General features: G+C 37.3%; 1 protein-coding gene across 3 annotated transcripts in view; it reads left to right on the top strand.

Annotated features, from left to right (window-relative positions):
- Positions 1-1,510: 1,510 nt before the first annotated feature.
- CTDSPL2 (CTD small phosphatase like 2) overlaps positions 1,511-21,378 on the top strand; it is an 89,582-nt gene continuing 69,714 nt past the window's right edge. The window contains exon 1 of one of the 3 annotated variants that reach the window (XM_008531242.2): positions 1,511-2,124. The gene's annotated coding sequence lies outside the window, so the exon portion shown is untranslated. Of the gene's footprint in view, positions 2,246-21,378 lie in introns of all 3 variants that reach the window. The other 2 variants (XM_008531243.2, XM_070581819.1) reach the window with 2 other exon arrangements.

Raw genomic sequence — 21,378 nt, 5'->3', positions numbered from 1 at the left:
TGGTGTAATGAGCAGAAAGAGGGCTTGAGTATTTCTTACTAGGTGATTGCGATTGTCTTTGTATAAGGCATCTGTTTTTCCTTTTTTAGAAAACTCTCCCCCCCCTTTTTTTTTAAATTTCAGTGTCTTCCACTGGAGTGGGGGGGCTAATATCACCTATTTTACCTATCTCACAGGGTTGTTGGGAAACAAACAAATCAAAATGCATATAAAAGCGCTTTGTAAATCGCATATTTTACTTAAATTTTAGGAGAGTGAAGGTTTGAAATAAATACTAGGAACTTTTTTTCAGAAATATTTCCAATTTTTATCTAATTTAAAAATTATTTTAGTAATCAATTAGGGTAATTACTTAGCTTATATTCTATGGTTTTTCATGATACACACTGGATCAGTAATTATTTGTTGATTTCCAATTAGTTTTTTTGGAATCTCTTACTTTGTGGACTATTACCAGTTCTGCATGCTGTATACCACCGGCTCTCAATAAATGTCGCATTCGGAGCATTCTGGTACTAGGAAGATTTAGGTGCAAATAAACTCTGAGCCCTGACAGAATCTGTAGTGTATAAGTCTTTCAGAAGACAACCCACCAGCTCCACACTTTGAAAGAGGAACAGCCAGATTCACAAGGATTCTCTGCTTACCTCTTTCTCTCCCCGCTACCTTCCCTCCTAACTCCTCTGGTGCACAGAACTACTTCCTCACCTGCTCAACGCACTCTGAGGACTTTCCCATCTGTTGTTTTCTTTACTTAGACACTCTTCCTTTGTAACATCAACTCTTCCTTTATGTCTTAGATGTCATCTCATGAAAGGCTTCCCAGATCCCCTCCTAGCACCCCTCATGTCCTCTTATAATGCCTGTCAAGAACTCCTTCTTGTAGTCATTTTATCACATTGTATTTAAATTGTTCTCTGTCTTCTTCAATAGACTGTGAATTCTAGGAAGGCAGGGTCCATGTCTGCCTTGTTCACTTTTGCATCTTTCGCATCTAGTATGGTCCTAACGTATTGTGGTTTTTCAATAAATATTTCATGAATGAATAATGAGAGTGACCCGGAGTTTTAGTAAACAGGTAATGCTCTTTCAACCACTAGACTTGTTTTTATGATTACCACTAGGATTGGACGCTCCGGATTGATACACTTTCACCCTGTGAGGTTGACCATCCTTTCACCCACGCCTGCAGGTAGGAACACATTTGTCTGATTGATCTGACTTCTCAGCAGAACCACCGCCGACAGCGCTCGGAGCTGAAGGGCGTGGGTTTGTATGACAGATCCTCGAGCAACTGCTATGCCCTCTAGGCAGTGAGCTGGAAAGAGGACCTTCACGGGCCACTGGGATCCCAGGAAAGACGAAAGATTCATCTCATCCTGGCCTTGGGCAGCGATCTTCACACACTACCTTCTCCAGCGCGCCAAGCCGTTAGTCCCACCCCGTCCCACTCGGCTCCACCCACCTGGCGCGCCCGGGTTACTAAACCCTAGCCGCCAGGGCGCGCGACGCGCTCCTAAGCCCCGCCTCCGGGGCGAGGGCGCGCTCCCCCTCCCAGTTCTGCCTAAGCAGTTCCGTTAGCAGCGGGAGGAAAAACCGTCCTTCGGATCCCCGCCTCTCCACTCCCAACGCTTTACTCCCTACTCCCCCTGCGACCACTACACAGCCAGCTACGGAGGCCCCTAAAGTACAAATATCCCCCAGGCGCTGGCGTATCTTGATAGGTTTTGTGCTTGTTTCTCCATCCGGTGCTAAGGCCTTGCGTTCAATTTTTGTCAGGAATTCGGGCTCGCGAGTTTCTTCCGGCAGCAGGAACTCCAACGCTCTTCACGGAAGTAAAAGTTGTGTTTTTTTTTTTGCCGCTGTGGCCGTCCGCATTCCTTCCTTCCCACCTCGCGGAATTGTGGCGGGAGGGGGAGGAGGAAGCCAAAGCGCCTGCGCGGAGAGGCCGCTTTCCATCCGGGTCCCTGTCCGTGCGGTGCAGCAGGTCGGTAGGCGGGAAATGGCGACTGGCTGAAGGAGCTGGTTCTGTTGCTGCTGCTGGCTAAGCGGGAAAGACACCACACATTGCGCAGTCGAGACCATCGCCGGAGCCTGAGGACACTTCTCTGTCGTCACAGTTAGGTAATCCCCCTCGTCCAGACGCTGCCGCTGCTCCCAGCCTTAGTCCTCCTCCTCTTCCAGGGCCGTCTGCCGGGATCTCCTCCCCTTCTCAACCGGGTTCTCCAGCGGCTCCGGCGCCTTGGTAGGCATGCACTATTGGCGCCTCGTACGTCCGCTGTGTGGAGCTGCTTTTCTCTGGACTTTCCCCTGGGAACAGAAAAGGGAGCTCACTTCCCGCCAGCTTCGGCTCTCAGGCTGCGGCCTGTGTTGTGATTTCTGGGGTTAGATTTCACTTTGCTACCCACCCCCACCTCGGTCTCACGTTCTTAGTCCCAAACCCTGTGGTCCCTCCGGGTGATTGAGTTAGATCAGCTTTTCTTTTATAATATTCCATTCTACATGGTGTTTTTCTTGGTCCACCTGATGTTTTTGGTATTTCATTCTCTGTAGTAGGGTGCTTTTAGGGGGGCGTTGCTCTATCTCGGTTTTTATAAACACCTTTTGAGGATCTGGAAGAAGAGATTTCACTAAGTTCTGTTTATCTTCTGTACTGTTAAAATGTTGAGTTGACATTGTTACTTTTTCAAATCAAGAGTGGTAGTAAAGAACAGCCCATGTGGAAGGCCTCTGGTTTCTGTAGTGGTCAATTAAGGGTGAATGTTATCGTCTGTAGTATTCTACGTTTTCTTTGGGTATTAAATGCCTCTGTGGATGTTTAGTTTTGCTTTCTTGACTTGAATTCCGTGGTAAATAATTGCATAAGTAAATCGTGTTTATTTACTTATCACCCTAGTGGTGGCTGGATGTGTGAATGATGTTAAGCACTTTATAGTACCTTAGGGAAGCCTAAAGAGATACTGCTCGTAAACTGCCCTTAGATCCTGAAATGAAATGTACTTAGTAAATGTTCCTCCAAGGCAGGGATTTATCTTTCTGATGCTAATGAAGCAGTACGAAGATTGCTACCCAACATGGGTATACAAATTGCTGACTTGAAGTGATAGATTTATCTTCGCAATTTTCAGATTGTAGATTTCTTTATATACCTTCTCCCGATTCTTTGCCAAGTTTTAAATTGTTATTAGTTGTCCAGCTGTTAGCCTTATAAAAGCAAGGAAATGGCTAGTTGAAGCTAGTTTCATGCCTTTTTTTTTTTTTTTACACTGCAGACCAGTTGTCCATAAAGAGAAGTAGTAAGGAGGCTGTTGGTGTTTTTCAGAATTTGTTTTTGGATCTTGTTGAAGTTAGGGCCTTTGTAGTGTTTTTTTTTTTTTTTTTAAACTAATTAAATTAAGTCTTAATGTGGTTTGTAGTACGTATCATTTGATGTTTGTTACTCAAAGGCTTTCACCTCTCCAGAGGTCCAGTTTAGAAGGCATCACTATTGTTAGCATGATATTAGGATTAAATTTCAGTAATAAACAGGAGCACACAAACATCATTATAGTCGTCATTTGGTAGATTTCCCCCAAGGTCATAAAGACAGTCAAGGCAAAGTGTAGCTCTTATGTGAAGCAATCTTTTAGGATTGAGTTGAACTTCATACTTATCTTCTAGGACCAAAAGGATATGGGGTGAGAATTGAAGGTGAGGGCATGTTAGATACTTGCTGAGTCAATTTGTTTTAAAAATAAGACCAAATATGTGACTTAAAAGGGTGTAAAATAAATTATTGGTCTAGTGTAGGCTTTATCTGTATTTTAATGACCTCTTTGGGTAATTTATGAAGCATTAATATTTTTAATTTTCGTTTCCAGTTAGCTGAGTGAGCATTGTATGTAGACTTTGTCTTCAAGAATTCTCCCAAATTGTTTTAATTCTAATTTATTCAGTACCTGTGCTCTTTTAATTCTCCTCAGTGGGGGTTGAAAGGATGTAAAAGCTCTAAATGGTATAGTTCTTAACCTCTGTGGACTTGTAGCTGTATAGAAATTCCAAGTAGGATTGCATAGAAAAAACAAATAGGATTGGTATGTTTTATAATATTCCATTCTACATGGTGTCTCTCAGGCATTTCATTTGAGCTAGTAATTTTATTCTTTTTTCACTCTTAAAAAATTAAGAATTGGGGAAGTTTTATCTTTCCCAAATTCATTTAGTTGATCCCATGTTTGAGATTTCTGGCACAAGATTGTTATATAATAGAGTCCATCCAGTTCTGGTTAAAAAAAACTTGGACTTTTTGTTCAGAAGGGATATACTAGACTATAGGCTCATAACTATAGAATTAGTTGCAGATTGAATAAAATGGTATTAAATTATCTCAGTCCTAGGAGACTATGGTTTGGATTAATGTGATAGAGAAGAAAGTGGTTTGTCAGAATCCAAAATAAACAATATCTAATTATGTTTGTAATTTACCAAGTTGTTGTGAAATTGTAAAGTAGAAGAGACACTTTTAAGTCATAAATACATTAGTTCCCCCCTTGTCCACTGTTTGGCTTTACACGGTTTTAGTCACCACTGTCACCCTCTGTCTGAGAGTAACACTATGGTTGCAATGCCTACTTCATTCACCTCACTTCATCTCATCAGGGAGGCATTATATCATCTCACATCATCACAAGAAGGGTGAGTACAGTACAATGAGATACCTAGAGAGAGACCACATTCACATAACTTTTATTACAGTGTATTGTTATGGTTGTTCTATTTTATTATTAGCTATTGTTGTTAATCTCTTCCTGTGCCTAATTTATAAATTAAACTTTATAAGTATGTATGTATAGGAAAAAACAGTATATATAAGATTTGGTATTACCTGCAGTTTCAGGCATCCACTGGGGGTCTTGGGATGGATTTCCCACAGATGAGGGGGAACTACTGTATCAAAAGTGCTGAGAAGACCTCATGTATGGTGTGCTCTAAATAAGTCTTCTGGGTAGGTTAAAAAGTTCACTGACCAATTTAACTGGATTGGCCATAGAGGGGTCCTTTGCCCCACCTTGAAGATGAGAAGATTTCACAGATACAGGACTTAGATAAAACCAATTTTAGTTTCCACTAAGTTGACATTTGCCGTGAGGCATACATCTAAGACAGACATATATTCTCTACTGGTTGTATGACTACATTCATTTTTAATTTAAACTGTATTAAATTGTACTTGGATCTACAATACAAATAGATAGACTAGGTGGTTGACTATGTGGTATAATTTGAGAATTGCCGATGCCAAACTTTGTCTCTCTTCTGTGTTTTATGAAATTCTTTCTAAAATATTCTGTTTAAAGTCACAAATTCTCTTGAAGAGAAACTTTAAACTCTTGTATTTTATTGACAATGTTAGCGCAGGTTAGTTTATCAAATAAACTCACTGATACCACAAACAGCAGGTGAGGGTTCAGAGGCAGTGGAATATAGAGGAAAGCTTTTATGCGCTGACTGATGAGAAAAGGTTTGACATGTAGGAACATTGTCTAGGGGAGAAAGATATGGTTGGGGTAGAGTCATAGTGAGAAGCTTGGGCCTCTTGGAGTCCTTTGGGAATCTTGTGAATCTGTCAATAATGAGGGGTGAGACTAAGTGTGGTCTCAAGAAGAATCACGGGACCTTAAGGACAAATGTGATTTAATGGTTTGACCAGCCATTTTGTTTGTTTACCTCATCTGCAGGTCCCCCAGTTAGTATGGTATTTTTAGAAAAGAGTGAAAAGAAACACCAAAATACCATTAAAAAAAATAGTGTTATAAAGTATTTGCATAAAAAGTCTTTTAACTTTAATGTAGGGTCACAGTAGGTCAGTTGACTGTATTAGTGAACCCATATTTTATGGTATTTATAGGCTCTCCTGTATTAATTTAGAGAGATTGTAGAAAAGGAAGTATGTCTAGATTAAACGTGGATCATCAGCAGTGCTTTGACTTCAAGTTCTAGCAATCAGGTTTTCATAATAGCTTTAATAATTTAGGACAAGGAAGTATGTTTGCCACTTCGATTAAAGAAACATGAAACTGTCCTATTAGAAGGCACTTGAATTCTTAAGAAATAATTGGGATTTAGTAATAATGGCTTATGTAGTTTGGGAAGAAGTTTTTCTTTTCTTTGGACTGAATACTTCTATATTGAGAAATTGGAAACTAAAAAAGTAGAGATGTTACTAAAAATAAATAAGAAGGGGAGGAGTAAGACCCTGTAAGCAGCATAACCTGACATTTTAAGTTTTTCATGTTGACCAGTTAAGGTAATCTTTAAGTAGGAATTTAAAAGTACATTTTATTAAAAGAAGAGTATGTTATTTGTTAAAGAAAAATATCCAGAACACATAAGCATCTTTTTAGATGAGAAAAAACTATGATTTTAGTAATAATTGCTTTCTTCCTGATATTCCACAAGTATGTATGACTGTCCAGTTGAGTTGAAAATGATTAACCCCTCACTGGCCTTACAAATACCTGCTTTAGTGTATTTTGTTAAATGAGATAATTATACAATACTTTAATTTTCTGATGTGCCAATAAAGAGTATTTGGACAATATTCACAATCACATTTCAAACAATCAAGCATTTTTCCTTCATTGGGAATATACCTTTTTATTTAAATTTTTTTTAGTAGTAGCAAACAAAAGGGCACTTCTGTTAGAGAATTATGATTATACCTTATCTTTGGCAATTCAAATAAAAATTCTTTGTAACCTTGTTTTCAGTTTATCGCAATCATAATGATTAGTTTTTCCTTGGTAGATAGTGACAAGAATAGTGGGAAATTATTTCAGATACTTAATGCAAATTTATTTTGGGCAAAAATCTTGAGGTTTTACTTTGTAATTTTAAAGATTTTTAGTTAATAACTATTTTTCTTCTTTGTCAACATCTCATTGATTGTTTTCTTACTATCAAATTAATGTGTTCTGCGGGTTTCAGATTTCTACTGGCCAGATTTTCTGGAGAGTAAGTTTAATATAAAGTTAATTTTCTTTAAATGAAGTTTTTCTTGAAAGAGTATAAATAAGTAGTTATATCTTTCCTCTTGCCCAGTTTTGGTGAGAACTACTTAAATGAAAAACACTCTTAGGGAAATTCTGCCAAAATTAAGTTCCCTTTTTATCAGATTTTCTTTGTTGATGTATCCAATATGTACATTGTAATTTGTATGTATACAGATGACTCTAGTAAATTTAAAAAATAGTATGTTGGAATATATATATTCCATAGAAAGGACAGTAATATGGAAAATGATAGACTAGAGTGACAAGTTTCCTATGTACTTTTTGAGGGGAACAAAAGCTTCGCATAAGTATTGTGGTACTCAGTTCTTATTAATCATAACCAATATTTTTGCTACAATAACACATTGTGTTTCAAGTTTTATTGATATGAATTTCTTTCATACCGTGTAATAGATTTTTTTTTCAAGATGATTAAAGTTAAACAATCTCCAAATTATTGTTCTATTAAAGCTTAGGTTAAAGAAATACAGGTGTATCCTCAGGAGAAGGACATACAGTCTCATTCTGTTTATAACACATATTGATTTTGCCCTGATGGTATTTCTTCTGAGAACATACAGGATTTTAAGTTGGGGTGCTAATGGTAGTATTTTAAAACATATACCTGAATGACTGTACCTAAATATTTTTGGTGATCAACAAACTGAATAATGCCATCTTTAAAAAATCCTTCATATTTTCATGGAACATTTTAGTCATCAATATCTAATATCAATATCAATATCTAACCCACATATTTTGTTTCTCTAGAGAAAATTAATTGATCATGGTTTTAGAAAAAACAGTCTTCTTTTTTTGGTTGTTATTCATTGAAGAAAACTTTGAGGGGGAAAAACCCCGTAATTTTATCAACCTAACTCAGCAGCTCTTTTATTTTTTGTATATTTCCTATATTTTGACAAATATTTTTGGTTATAAGTTTATTATATTTAGTAGTTTCTGAAGAATCCTATAATATTAGCTAATAAAAAAGAGAATAATCATACGTCAAAGATAATGACCCAAAAAGACCGCCTATCTTTATCACACACTTGGTTGGGAAGAGTTTGCTGAAAAGAATCTCCCTGTTTTAGGGGCTGGCCCCGTGGCCGAGTGGTTAAGTTCGCGCGCTCCGCTGCTGGCGGCCCAGTGTTTCGTTAGTTCGAATCCTGGGCGCGGACATGGCACTGCTCATCAGACCACGCTGAGGCAGCGTCCCACATGCCACAACTAGAAGAACCCACAACGAAGAATACACAACTATGTACCGGGGGGCGTTGGGGAGAAAAAGGAAAAAATAAAATCTTAAAAAAAAAAAAAATCTCCCTGTTTTAGAGTCAATGCTTTATATAATACTTCTCTTTTTACTCCTTCTGCCCTAGTTGACTTTCATTAGGTGATAAGTGGGAGAGACAGAGAAATCTCTTCCTTCTCTGAAGTCATTTAATGAAAACTTAGGGAAGTGATGGAGAATAAAAGTGGACAGTTGCAATACTTGAAGCTGTCAATTTCAGATTAGTCAGGCTGGAAATATAGACAGTGAAAACAGATGGTGACACTTTTGAATATGTCATTTGGTATCAACTAAGGCAGTGATTTTCTGCTTTTTCTTTGACGAATATAAATGTTAATACAAATTTAGTAGTGATACCGTTTGTAATAGAGTATAAATTAACAAACCTGTAGAGATTTAGAGCTAGAGGAGACCGAAGGAGTCATCTAGTCCAGTAACGTCTTTGTTTTATTAATGATGAACCATTCTGAAGACTTTTTAGCATGTAGTAAATGTTTGTCTTAATTAGGATGCTGTTGGATGAGTTGTATGTGATAGAAGGATGAAAACAGCTCAGATTAATTAATGACTCATCTCAAATTTTGGCAGCTCTTTTTTTAGGTAAAATTTACATGTAGTGAAACACACAGATCTGATGTCCAATAACTTTTTTTTGCTGTTGAGGGAATGAAGTGCTAGAATGATTGCATGACTAATCAGTGTCTTATCACTATCATGGCTAAGTAACGATGGATTCAGGACTGGTACCACCTAGCCCAGGGTTGTTCCTCTAGGAGCTCCCTCAGAATCCTACTCTGGAACCTTACATGCATATATTCTTTACATAGCCAACTTATAATTTATATATACCTAAATTTTAGGGAAAACTTAGACTTTGTTGTCTATAAAATTTGATTTGTGATCTGTATACAATTTTTTTTAGTACTTTTTACCCACTTTTGTTTCCCTCTTCTCTCCTTCATTCGGCAAACCTTTGCTTGAAAGAATGAACATTAGGTTAGTCCTAGATAATTTGTTAAGAATCCTTCATATACAGTGTGCTGTTTTGTTGTATTGATAGAAATTTGTGTGCTCAAGACCTCAATAGCAAATTATCAACTATGTTTATACTTGTATCATTATTATAGTCTTGTTATTAACACAAGACAATTTGCAACCATAATTGTTTGCTTCAAATATTACTTGGTATCAGGGATTTTGTGAAGAGGAAGGAAACCTTATGAGGAAGGAACATTTTTAGTTTTATTTATAGGCCCCTTTTTGTGAGCAAGAAGTGATTACTGCAGTAAGGATTGTGTTTCAGTGAATAGTCTTTTCCCCATTCTCTAGTCTCTTTGAGGAAAATGAGAAAAATTATGGTTCAGTTCAGCAAAGATTGAATTATCTCATGTGCCAGGTTACTGGAGTTACAGATAAGATCTCTGCCTTCAAGACTCTTACAGTTTAGTGCAGTTTAAGATATAAGATTATTTCAATATGATTTATTAAGAGCTAAGGTGGAGATAATCACAGGTTTACACAGGCTTGGGGGAGTGGAGGTAGTTACTTATTGGGGTGCATGATGCTTGGGCTGAGCTTTAAATGATGACGATAAGAATTAGTTGAAAGGAAAGAATGTTTGAGGTAAACAGAAAGGCAGAGCAGTGTGGGCAGGAAACTTGTTACTGGAGTGCAAAGAGTGAGGCAGCAAATAGCAATGAAAGAAGACTTGGAGAAGTAGAAGTAGATCTTGTAGGTTTTGCATATAATGCCAGAGTTAGTCTTTATTTTGAAGGGAGTTGATGGAAGGAACAGGCACGTTTGCGGGGTGTGGAGGATAGATTTAAAGGGGACAAGACTTGAGAAATATTTGAGTTAAAATCGTCAGGATTTGGTGATTGACTGTAGGGGGAGCAAGGGAGAGGAAGAGTGACCAGGATGTTTAGGATGGTTTCTGGCTTGGTTGATTAGGTACATGATGGTAGCATTACTTGTGATCAAGAATATGGTAGGAAAAATACAGTAGGAAGAGCAGGTTTGGGTATGGATTGGGATGGGAAAAGTGAATTCACTTTTGGGTAAGTTGAAATTGAAGTGCCCGGTGAAAGTGTTGAGAAGGCTTTGGATGTGAATCTGAAATTTAGAGGTGATAGAGCAACTAGCAGAATTAATACTGCAGTTTATAATGAGCATTTGGAAGACGCTTGCTCCCCCCCACCCCAATTCTTTTAGCTGGGCTGCAGGTAAATAGAAAGCAAACTTCATTGCCCAGTTTTAGATTGCCGAGCAATCACCTATTTCTATTCCGTAAGTGAGATCCGGTTCATATGTTGAAAAAGTGGAAATGTTTTATATTGTATACTTTCCCCCCAGTGTCATTAGTTCTTAGGCTTAAAAATGTTATTGCTCCCCCCTTGCTGTGTTTGTTTTCTGATATAATCTACTTAGATTATATTATTTTCATTCATTAGATTTATTTCCCTAGTGTACTCATTTCCCAATCTTCACTTTTTTTATTCTATTATTACTGGTAAAACAAAAGAACTTATCTAGTAATAGAGCTCTAAAGAACCTAGAGGATGTGTTAAATGCTAACATAAATAGTAGGGTTACCAAGATGAGGCTGTGTATGTATGTTTAAAACTGTTTCCTTTATTTTTTAAGATTAGGTAATAAAATTAGGTTATTGCAGATGTTGTGTAGGCAGTTTCTGACTGGTACTTAGCCCAATTAATTTGTATTGTCTTTGTTTGGTTTTAGTATCAGGATGATGGTGACCTCATAAAATGAGTTGGGACAGGTTCCCTTCTCTTCTATTATCTAGAAGACTTTGTGTAGATTTTTTGTTTGTTTGTTTTGGGTTTTTTTTAGATGTTTGGTAGGATTCTCCAGTGAAGTCATCTGGGCCTGGAGTTTGCTATGTTGGAGGCTTTTCCTACAATTTCAGTTTTAAAAATAGATATAGGACTGGTCAGTTTATTTATTCTTGTGTGAGCTTTGGTGGTTCATATTTTTTGAGGAATTTGACCATTTCATCTAAATTATTGAATGTATGGGCATAAAATTGTAATGTTCCATTATTTTTCTTTTACTGTCTGTAGAATGTCTACTGATGTTCACTTTTCCATTCCCGATATTGGTAATTTGTGTCTTCTCCCTTTTTTTTCAGTCTTACTAGAGATTTATCAGTTTACTGATCTTTTTAAAAAAATCAGTCTTTGGTTTCATTGAATTTTCTGTTTTTAACCTTACTGATTTTTGGTTCTCTTGAATGCTTTGTCTCTTGACAGTGGGTTGTATATTCTTCCTTTTTTGTGTATATTGCAATTTTATTTAATGCTGCATATCATGAACAGAACGATAAAGACTGAGTAAATAGTATTCATACCAGGAAAATTGCATACCCGGACTTTTATTGTGGGGAGTTGGGTTAAGCTGAGTTTCAGTTTTGTTGTTGCAGAGGGTGGACCCTTGACTTCAAATTTCTCTCGTTACTTTGTGCTTAGGCTACAAGTTGAGGTCTGAGAAAGTGTTTCTCAGTTTTCCTGATCGATTCTCAGGTTATGGCTTTTCCTATGCACTTGTGCCTCTATGTGGAATCTAGTGCTTCTGACCTTCTCCCAGTGGTAGATCGCTGTTGTGTTAATTGGTGCTTTTTGACCTGGTGGTGGAGTCACAGAATGTTTTTGTTGTCTTGGTTCAGTTTCAACCTTGGATAGGCCCTGTGTGTCTGTCATTAGGGATGGGGCTCTCTCAGTGATCCTGCTCCTCTATGCCAGAGTAGGTCTTGTATCTTTTCAGATCTTGTTTGGAAGAGAGTTTCCTGAGCCTTCCTCCATGGTAGGAGATGTCTAATGGCGTTGGTATAAGATCTTGGGCCCAAGACTTTTTCCTGCCTCTCCCCTAGTGGTGAGGGATTTTTCTTTCACTCTACTCTCATCCTTAGTTATGTTTTCGCTTGTGCCCCTGGGCTGACTGGACTTGCTGCCCCTCCCTCAGCCTTAAAGTCTTTGTTCCTTAGGGGAGAATGATCTGATTTGGGCTTTGATTTTTCCCATAGTAGAGGATGTTCTCCTCTTCAGCCTTGCACCAAAGAAGACGACTCTTTCCAGTCTCCTGTTCTCATATTGTGAGCACCTGGTGGAGGTCTTTGGCAAAGATCCTGCAAATAAATTTGAAATCCCTTTGTGTCTAAGGCTCCCAAGAGTACTACATGCTTATGCTAGCCCACACTTTGCCTTTAGGAGTTTATTAACAACTTTCATTCAATTCTTTTTACCTCCTTTTATGGTACCACCATCTGTCTTTTCTTGCTGTGCTACAGGTGAGCCCGCACTTCCATCCTGTCTCTTCTAGAAAGGGCTTGTCTTTTCTTGGATCTTTATTTGGTTGCCCTCAGTCCTCAGCTCTCTGATGGGTTCCAGAAAAGTTTAACTTTTTAGTTTATCCAGTTGTTTTATTGTTCTTAGGCTGGTAGGGGCATTTTTTCCAGCTTTCTATTGTGTAGGCAGAACCTAATTAATGTATAAAAATGGATCTTTAGGCAAATTTCCAATTAGTTAGAAGAGCTCTCCTCTCTTTTTTGGAGCTATAGTTTGTAATTCCATGACTTCTTTGGCCTCAGTTTGCTTGGGATAAACTCCCTTACCTTCTTGGTTTAGACCAAAGGAAAGGGTTCAAACTGGTTAGATTGATGGTAAAGAAAGAGAATAATTCCCCAACTGGCCCTAGATTGCTTTTTCCTCTTCTCTAAACACTGTAGTTCCCCCAAAACTATCTTTCGTCAATACCTCCTCTACAATTTTTATCATCTTTTCCTGGAAGCCCTCTTTCTCCCCACCCTGCTTATCCTTCCATTCTATTTCCTGTTATGATAAGCTCAGAAAGATAAAGTATATACTGAACTTTGAAATTTAGAATTTAGATGAAATACTTCTGTAATTTTTATACCTGATCCACCATTTTTTTGTTTTTTGTTTTTTTTTTGGTCTACGGCTTGTTTTATGTCTTTTAAGAAGTAAATATTTAAAAGGCAAAATAGGAGGGCAAATTTTACTTGGTCCTCTTTCCTGTACTTACTTCTGTCTCTGTTCTGTTCTTCTCCTTTTCACTGTAGTTTATTAAAAAAGAGGTTTTGTTATCCCATTCCAGAATCCTTGTCTTTCTCCCTGTTGGGAACCTTTACCTTACTCTGTCATTAGTGGCTTGGAAAAAGGGATTAGATAAAGATATATAGCTTTGTTAAAAAATTGTGGTAAAATATATATGACATAAAATTTACTATTTTCAACCATTTTAAAATGTGCAGTTCAGTGATATTAAATACATTTATCTTGTGCAGCCATTATCACTATCCACCTCCAGAACTTTTTTGTCTTCCCAAACTGAAACTCCGTGTCTGTTAAACAATAGCCCTCTTTCCCCTCCTTTCCCTAGGCCCTGGCAACCACCATTTTTTCTGTCTTTATGAATTTGACTTCTCTAGGTACCTCGTGTAAATGAAATCATCTTAAATATTTCTCTTTTTGTAACTGACTTATTTTGCTTAGCATAAGTTCCTCAAAGTTCATCCATGTTGTAGCATATTGCCGAATTTCCTTCCTTTTTAAGGCTGAATAGTATGCCATTGTATGTATATACCACATTTTGTTTATCCATTCATCCATCGATAGACACTTTTGCCTTTAACTTTTGGCTCTTGTGAATAATGCTACTGTGAATATGGGGGTACCCATATCTATTTGAGTCCCATCTTTCAATTATGTTATTTTATTTTTCTTAAAGATTGGCACCTGAGCTAGAATCTGTTGCCAGTCTTCTCTTTTTTTTTTTCCTTCTTCTCCCCAAAGCCCTCCCAGTACATAGTTGTGTATTCTGGTTGTAGATCCTTCTGGTTGTGCTATGTGGGACGCTGCCTCAACATGGCTTGATGAGTGGTGCCATGTCTGGGCCCAGGATCCGAACCGGTGAAACCAAGGGTGCCAAAGTGGAGCGTGCGAACCCAACCACTCGGCCCCGGGGCTGGCCCTACCTTCTTTCCAGTTCTTTGGAGCATATACCTAGAAGTAGAATTGCTAGATCATATGGTAATTCTGTGTTTAAATATTTTTGAGGAACTACTATAGTATTTTTCACAATGGCTATACCTTTTTGGATTCCTCTCAGCAGTGCACAGGATTCCGATTTCTCCACATCCTCGCTGATACTTATTTTCTGTTTTTTGATAATAGCTCTTCTGGTGGGTGTGAAGTGGTATCTCATTGTGGTTTTGATTTGCATTTCCCTAATGATTAGTGATGTTGAGCATTTTTCATGTACTTACCATTTGTGTATCTTCTTTGGAGAAATGCCTGTTCTTTTGCCCATTTTTGAATTGGGTTATTTGGGGGTTTTTTGTTGAGTTCTAGGGGTTTTTAAAATATATTCTGGATATTAACCCTTCATGCGATATATGATGTGTACATATTTCTCCCATTCCATGGGCTGCCTTTTCACTCTGTTGATAGTGTCCTTAGATGTACAAAAGTTTTTAATTTTGATGTAGTCCAGTTTATCTTTTTTTTTCTTTTGTTGCCTGTGCTTTTGGTGTCATATCCAAGAAATCATTCCCAAATCGAATGTCATGAACTTTTCCCTTATGTTTTCTAATTAGAGTTTTATAGTTGTAGCTCTTAACTTAAGGCCTTGGATCCATTTTGAGTTAATTTTTGTATTTGGTGTAAGTTACTGTCCAACTTCATCTTTTTGCACTTGGATATCCAGTTTTCCCAGCACTAGAGCTCTATAATTTTAACATGGGTACAGATAGGCCTTATGTTGAGATATGGAATATAGTTTTTTATATTGTTTGTATAATGGTTTAGATTCTGTATTTTCTGTTCAGTTATTTTATGGGTAAAAATATCCCATGGGAGCTGCCCTGGAACTCTAACCCCCATTTGTAACAATGTTTCTATGAGAAGTTTGATTTTGAGTTCCTAACTGCCAATTTGTAAACATAGCTGTTTGCAGGTTGACCCTGTTTTAAGGCTTTGCGTAGCCGGGGATTCTGCAGGAAAATAAACCATTGTGAATGACTATTTAGAAAAAGAGCAGAAGTGAAAAAAAGACTTTAAAGGGTGATGGGAAATTGGAATTTTGGTAACTTTTTAGTTTTAAAATTTTTGTTGGTAATAAATATGCTATTTTTACATTACTGGTTATTTTCTTGAAATTATCCAGAAATTGTTACTTAAAACATTTCTCTCATTTTTCTCTCCTTCATTTTCCTCAGTCATAAAATGGAAATAATGGACACTATGTTGTTGAAAATATTAAGTGAAATAATATATTAGAAAGTGCTTAGGACAATGTCCTGCATGTAGGGGTTAATGAAGGACAGCTATTGATTATGTATCGCTGTAGCCTTTCCTGTATTCAGATAAATGTAGTTAAAAGAGGTACTTTTATTTTTGAGAAGAATAGGTCGAGGGTTGGTTTTTCTGAAGTAGACAGGGAACTTATTAGAAAATCATCGCAATGTTTTTTACACAGTGCTTTGGTGCTATACTTGGTTGGATTATGTTTCAGTGTTGAGGTAAGCATGGACATTTAAACCTTTTTTTAGGATTTTAGTAATTTGTAGGAAATCCCAAGAGATTAACAAATATTTATTAAGATCCTCGGAAATACAGATTTCATTGTGTTTTGTTTGTTTGTTTGTTTGCTGAGTAAGATCGGCCCTGAAGCTAACATCTGTTGACAGTCTTCCTCTTTTTGTATGTGAGCCACCACCACAGCATGGCCATTGAGGAGTGGTGTAGGTCTGTGCCCGGGAACCAAACTCGGGCTGCTGAAGCGGAGTGCACCAAATTTAACCACTAGGCCACTGGAACTGGCACTAGGTTATTTTTAAAGTATTAAATATAGTCTAGGGGCCAGCCCTGTGGCCAAGTGGTTAAGTTCGTGTGCTCTGCTTCTGTGGCCTGGGGTTCACAGGTTTGGATCCTGGGCGCGGACCTATGCACTGCTTATGAAGCCATGCTATTTAGAATAGTTTAATTTCCTTTCCGTTATAAAGTCACTCAGTGCAGGTCTAGATCAGGGGGTTTGAAAATTACTGACCACAGGCTGACTACCTGTCTTTCTAAACATAGTTTTAGTGTACAAAACCATGTCTATTCCTTTACATGTTACATATTGTTTTTGACTGCTTTTGCCATGCAGTGCCATGAACAGTATGGAAAACAATGAGCATAGCTGTGGACACTGATATTTGAATTTCATATAATTTTCACACTAGTGTCTGTAAGCCTAAAATATTTACTGTCTGGTTCTGTAAGAAAAAGTTTGCCTACATCTGGCCTAGATGCCCAAAGGATTTTTTTCCTGTTGTCATACAGTTCAGTAATTCTAAGTATGAATTACTTACAATATGTCTTGGTATTTGTTATTCTGGGTTGCTGTTCTCAGGTCTGTGTCTTTCAATACACGTTTCAAGCTTTTTCTATTCTGGAAAGTTTTCTTGTTATACTTTTGAATGTCTGATCTTTGACTATGTTCAATACCACTTTCTCTTGAATCTTCATCTTTTCTAATTTTAGAAATACTGCTTCTTTTGTGTCCATTTACTTCTTTATTTCTTCTTTTTTAGTTTTCATTGCTGAAAAGATTTTTTTCTTTTTAATTTTTTCTGAGTTCTGTCACTTGATTCCCCCCCCCCCCCCAAATTCTGGTTGAATTTGTTCTTGTATTTGCATCTTTAAGCTTGCTTGGAAATAGTATTTATAGTTGTGATTTGGTTTTGGGGGGGAGAGGGGTATACTGTTTTTGTTATTGAATTTGTAATAATTTACATCATTGTGAAATTTCAGTTGTACCTTATTTCTTATCTGTCACCACATAAATGCTCTCCTTTGCTTAGCATAGTACCCTCCAGGTCCATCCATGTTGATACAAATGGGATGATGTTGTCTTCTTTTATGGCTGAGTAGTATTCCATTGTATATATATACACCACATCTTCTTTATCCAATCATCGGTCATTGGGCACTTGGATTGTTCCCATGTCTTGGCTACTGTGAATAGTTCTGCAGTGAACATAGGGGCGCATATGTTACTTTGGATTCCTGATTTCGAGTTGTTTGGGTAGATACTCAGTAGTGGGATAGCTGGGTCATATGGTATTTCTGTTTTTAGTTTTTTATGGAATCTCCATACTGTTTTCCATAGTGGCTGCACCAGTTTGCATTGCCACCAGCAGTATATGAGGGTTCCCTTTTCTCCGTACCTTCTCTAACATTTGTTATTTTTAGTCTTAGTGATTATAACCATTTTAAGGGGTGTTAGGTGGTATCTTAGTGTAGTTTTGATTTGCATTTCCCTATGATTAGTGATGTTGAATGTCTTTTCATGTGTTTCTTGGCTATCTGTATATCTTCTTTGGAAAAATGTCTGTTCATATCCTCTGCCCATTTTTTGATCAGGCTGTTTGTTTTTTTGTTGTTCAGTTGTGTGAGCTCCTTATATATTATAGAGATAACCTCTTATCAGATATATAATTTGCAAATATTTTCTCCGAATTGGTGGGTTGTCTTTTTGTTTTGATCCTAGTTTCTTTTGCCTTGCACAAGCTCTTTAGTTTGATGAAGTCCCACTTGTTTACTTTTTCTTTTGTTTCCCTTGTCTGAGAAGGCATGGTATTTGAAAAGATCCTTTTAACTTCACTGTTAAGGAGTGCACTACCTATATTATCTTGCAAGAGTTTTATGGTTTCAGGACTTATCTTCAAGTCTTTGATCCATTCTGAGTTTACTTTTGTGTATGGCGTGAGATAATGGTCTACTTTCGTTCTTTTGCATGTGGCTGTCCAGTTTTCCCAACACTGTTTATCGAAGAGACTGTCTTTTCTCCATTGTATGTTCTTGGCACCTTTGTCAAAGATTAGCTGTTTGTAGATGTGCAGTTTTATTTCTGGGCTTTCAGTTCTGTTCCATTCATCTGTGTGCCTCTTTTTGTACCAGTACTATGCTGTTTTGATTACTATGGCTTGGTAGTACATTTTGAAGTTTGGGATTGTGATGCCTCCAGGTTTGTTCTTTTTTCTCAGGATTGCTTTAGCAATTGTGTCTTTGGTTGCCCCACTCATATTTTAGGATTCTTTGCTCTATTTCCATGAAGAATGTCATTAGTATTCTGGTTGGCGTTGCATTGAATCTGTAGATTGCTTTGGGTAGTATGGACATTTTAATTATATTTATTCTACTAGTTTATGTGCATGGAATCTCTTTCCGTCTCCTTTATTTCATCATATATTTCTTTCAATAATATCTTATAGTTTTCATTGTATAAGTCCTTCACCTCCTTGGTTAAATTTATTCCTACATATTTTATTCTTTCTGTTGCATTTGTAAATGGAATTGTTCTTGAGTTCTCTTTTTGTAAGTTCGTTACTAGAGTATAGAAATGCAACTGATCTTTGTAAGTTGATTTTGTACCCTGCATCTCTACTGTAGTTGTTAATTATTTCTAAGTTTTCTGATGGATTCTTCAGGGTTTTCCATATATAAGATCATGTTGTCTGCAAACAGCGAGAGTTTCACTTCTTCACCCCCTATTTGGAGTCCTTTTATTCCTTTCTCTTGCCTAATTGCTCTGGCCAAAACCTCCAATACTATGTTGAATAAGAGTGGTGCTAGTGAGCATCCTTGTCTTGTTCCTGTTCTCAGAGGGATGGCGTTCAGTTTTTCCCCATTGAGTATGATGTTGGCTATGGGTTTGTCATATATGGCCTTTATTATGTTGAGGTAATTTCCTTCTATCCCCATTTATTTGAGTTTTTATCATAAATGGCTGTTGGATCTTGTCAAATGCTTCCTCTGCATCTATTGAGATGATCATGTGGTTTTTGTTCCTCATTTTGTTAATGTGGTGTATCACATTGATTTGCAGATGTTGGACCATCCCTTTGTCCCTCTGTCCCTGGTATAAATCTCACTTGGTCAAGATGTATGATCTTTCTGATGTATTGCTGGATTCGGGTTGCCAGTATTTTGTTGAGGACTTTTGTGTGTTTGTTCATCAGCGATTTTGTACTGTAGTTTTCCTTTTTTGTGTTGTCTTTGTCAGTCTTTGGTATCAGAGTGATGTTGGCCCTGTAGAATGTGTTAGGAAGCATTCCATCTTCCCTGAGTTTTTGGAATAGCTTGAGAAGGATGGGTATTAGATCCTCTCTGAAAATTTGGTAGACTTCTCCCAGGAAGCTGTCTGGTCCTGGGAGTTTATTTTTTGGGATGCTTTTGCTTACTGTTTCAATCTCTTGTGATTGCTCTATTCAGATTATCTATTTCTTCTTGATTCAACTTTGGGAGGTTGAAGGAGTATAAGAATTTATCCATTTCCTCTAGATTGTCCATTTTTGTAGTACTCTCTTATAATCCTTTGCATTTCTACAGTATATGTTGAAATTTTTCCTCTTTGATTTCTATTTTATCAGGGCTTTCTCTCCTTTTTTCTTTGTAAGTCTGGCTAGGGGTTCGTCAATTTTGTTTATCTTCTCAAAGAACCAGCTCTTTCTTTCATTGATCCTTTCTTCTGCCTTTTTTGTTTCAATTGCATTTATTTCTGCTCTGATTTTTATTATTTCTTTCCTTCTGCTGACTTTGAGCTTTGTTTGTTCTTTTTCTAGTTCAGTTAGGTGTAGTTCGAGATTGCCTATTTGGGGTTTTTCTTCTTTGTTAAGGTGAGCCTTTATTGCGATGAATTTCCCTTAGAACCACTTTTGCCACATCCCATATGAATTGGTATGGTATGTTTTCATTTTCATTAGTCTCCAGATATTTTTTGATTTCTCATTTAATTTCTTTAGTGGTCCATTGGTTGTTCAATAGCATGTTGTTTGGTCACCACATCTTTGTCCCTTTCTCAGCTTTTTTTCTCATAATTAATTTCTAGCTTGATAGCATTGTGAGCTGAAAAATGCTTGTTATTATGTGAATCTTCTTAAATCTATTGAGGCTTGCCTTGTTTCCCAACGTTTGGTCTGTCTTTGAGAATGTTCCATGTGCACTTGAGAAAAATGTGTATACTGCTGTTTGGATGGAGTGTTCTATATATGTCTATTAAGTCCAACTGGTCCAGCTTTTCATTTAATTCCAGTGTTTCCTTGTTGATTTTCTGTCTGGATGATCTTTTCATTGATGTGAGTGCAGTGTTGAGGTCCCCTACTATTATTGTGTCATTATTACTGTCCTCTTTTAGGTTTGTTAATAGTTGCTTTATGTATTTTGGTGCTCCTGTGTTGGGTGCATAGATATTTATAAGTGTTATAGCTTATTGTTGGAGTGTCCCTTTGATCACTATGTACTGCCCCTCTTTGTCTCTCATTGACTGTCTTATCTTGAAGTCTATTTTAACATAAGTATTGCGACCTCTGCTTCCTTTTGTTTGCCATTAGCTTGGAGTGTCATCTTCCATCCCTTCACACTGAGCCTGTGTTTGTCGTTGGAGCTGAGATGTGTTTCCTGGAGGCAACATTTTGTTGGGTCTTTTTCTTTAATCCATCTCACCACTGTCTTTTCATTGGAGAATTCAAACCGTTTGTGTTTAGGGTGGTTATCGATATATGAAGACTTAATGCTGCCATTTTATCACTCGTTTTCTGGTTCTCCTGCATTTCCTTTGTTTCTTGTCCTGTGTATTTTGGCCTTCCAATTGAGTTATGTAGTTTCTTATGTTGTCTTTCTTTGTTTTCTCTTTATTTATTATTTGTATCTCTGTCTGCTTTTTTGTTTAGTGGTTACCATGAGATTTGTATTAAAAATCTCATAGATAAGATAGTCCATTTTCTGACAGCCTCTTATTTCCTTAGACTAAACTGAGTCAGTCCCTTTCCTCTTCTCCTAAATTTTTTTTCTCACATCTTATTCCATGTTGTGTTGTGAGTTTGTGGTTAAAATGACGAGATTATCTTTGTTTTTGGTGTTTTCTTTCCCTTTATCTTTAATGCTATACTTGAGTATTTCCTAACCTATTCTGATGTATAGCTACAATTTTCTGATTTTGTCTTCCTGTTTATCTCCTCACTCCGTGCTTTGT

Source organism: Equus przewalskii, chromosome 1, assembly GCF_037783145.1.
Source record: "Equus przewalskii isolate Varuska chromosome 1, EquPr2, whole genome shotgun sequence".
Classification (NCBI taxonomy): Eukaryota; Metazoa; Chordata; class Mammalia; order Perissodactyla; family Equidae; genus Equus; species Equus przewalskii.
This window is presented reverse-complemented; position numbering and strand designations above follow the sequence as displayed.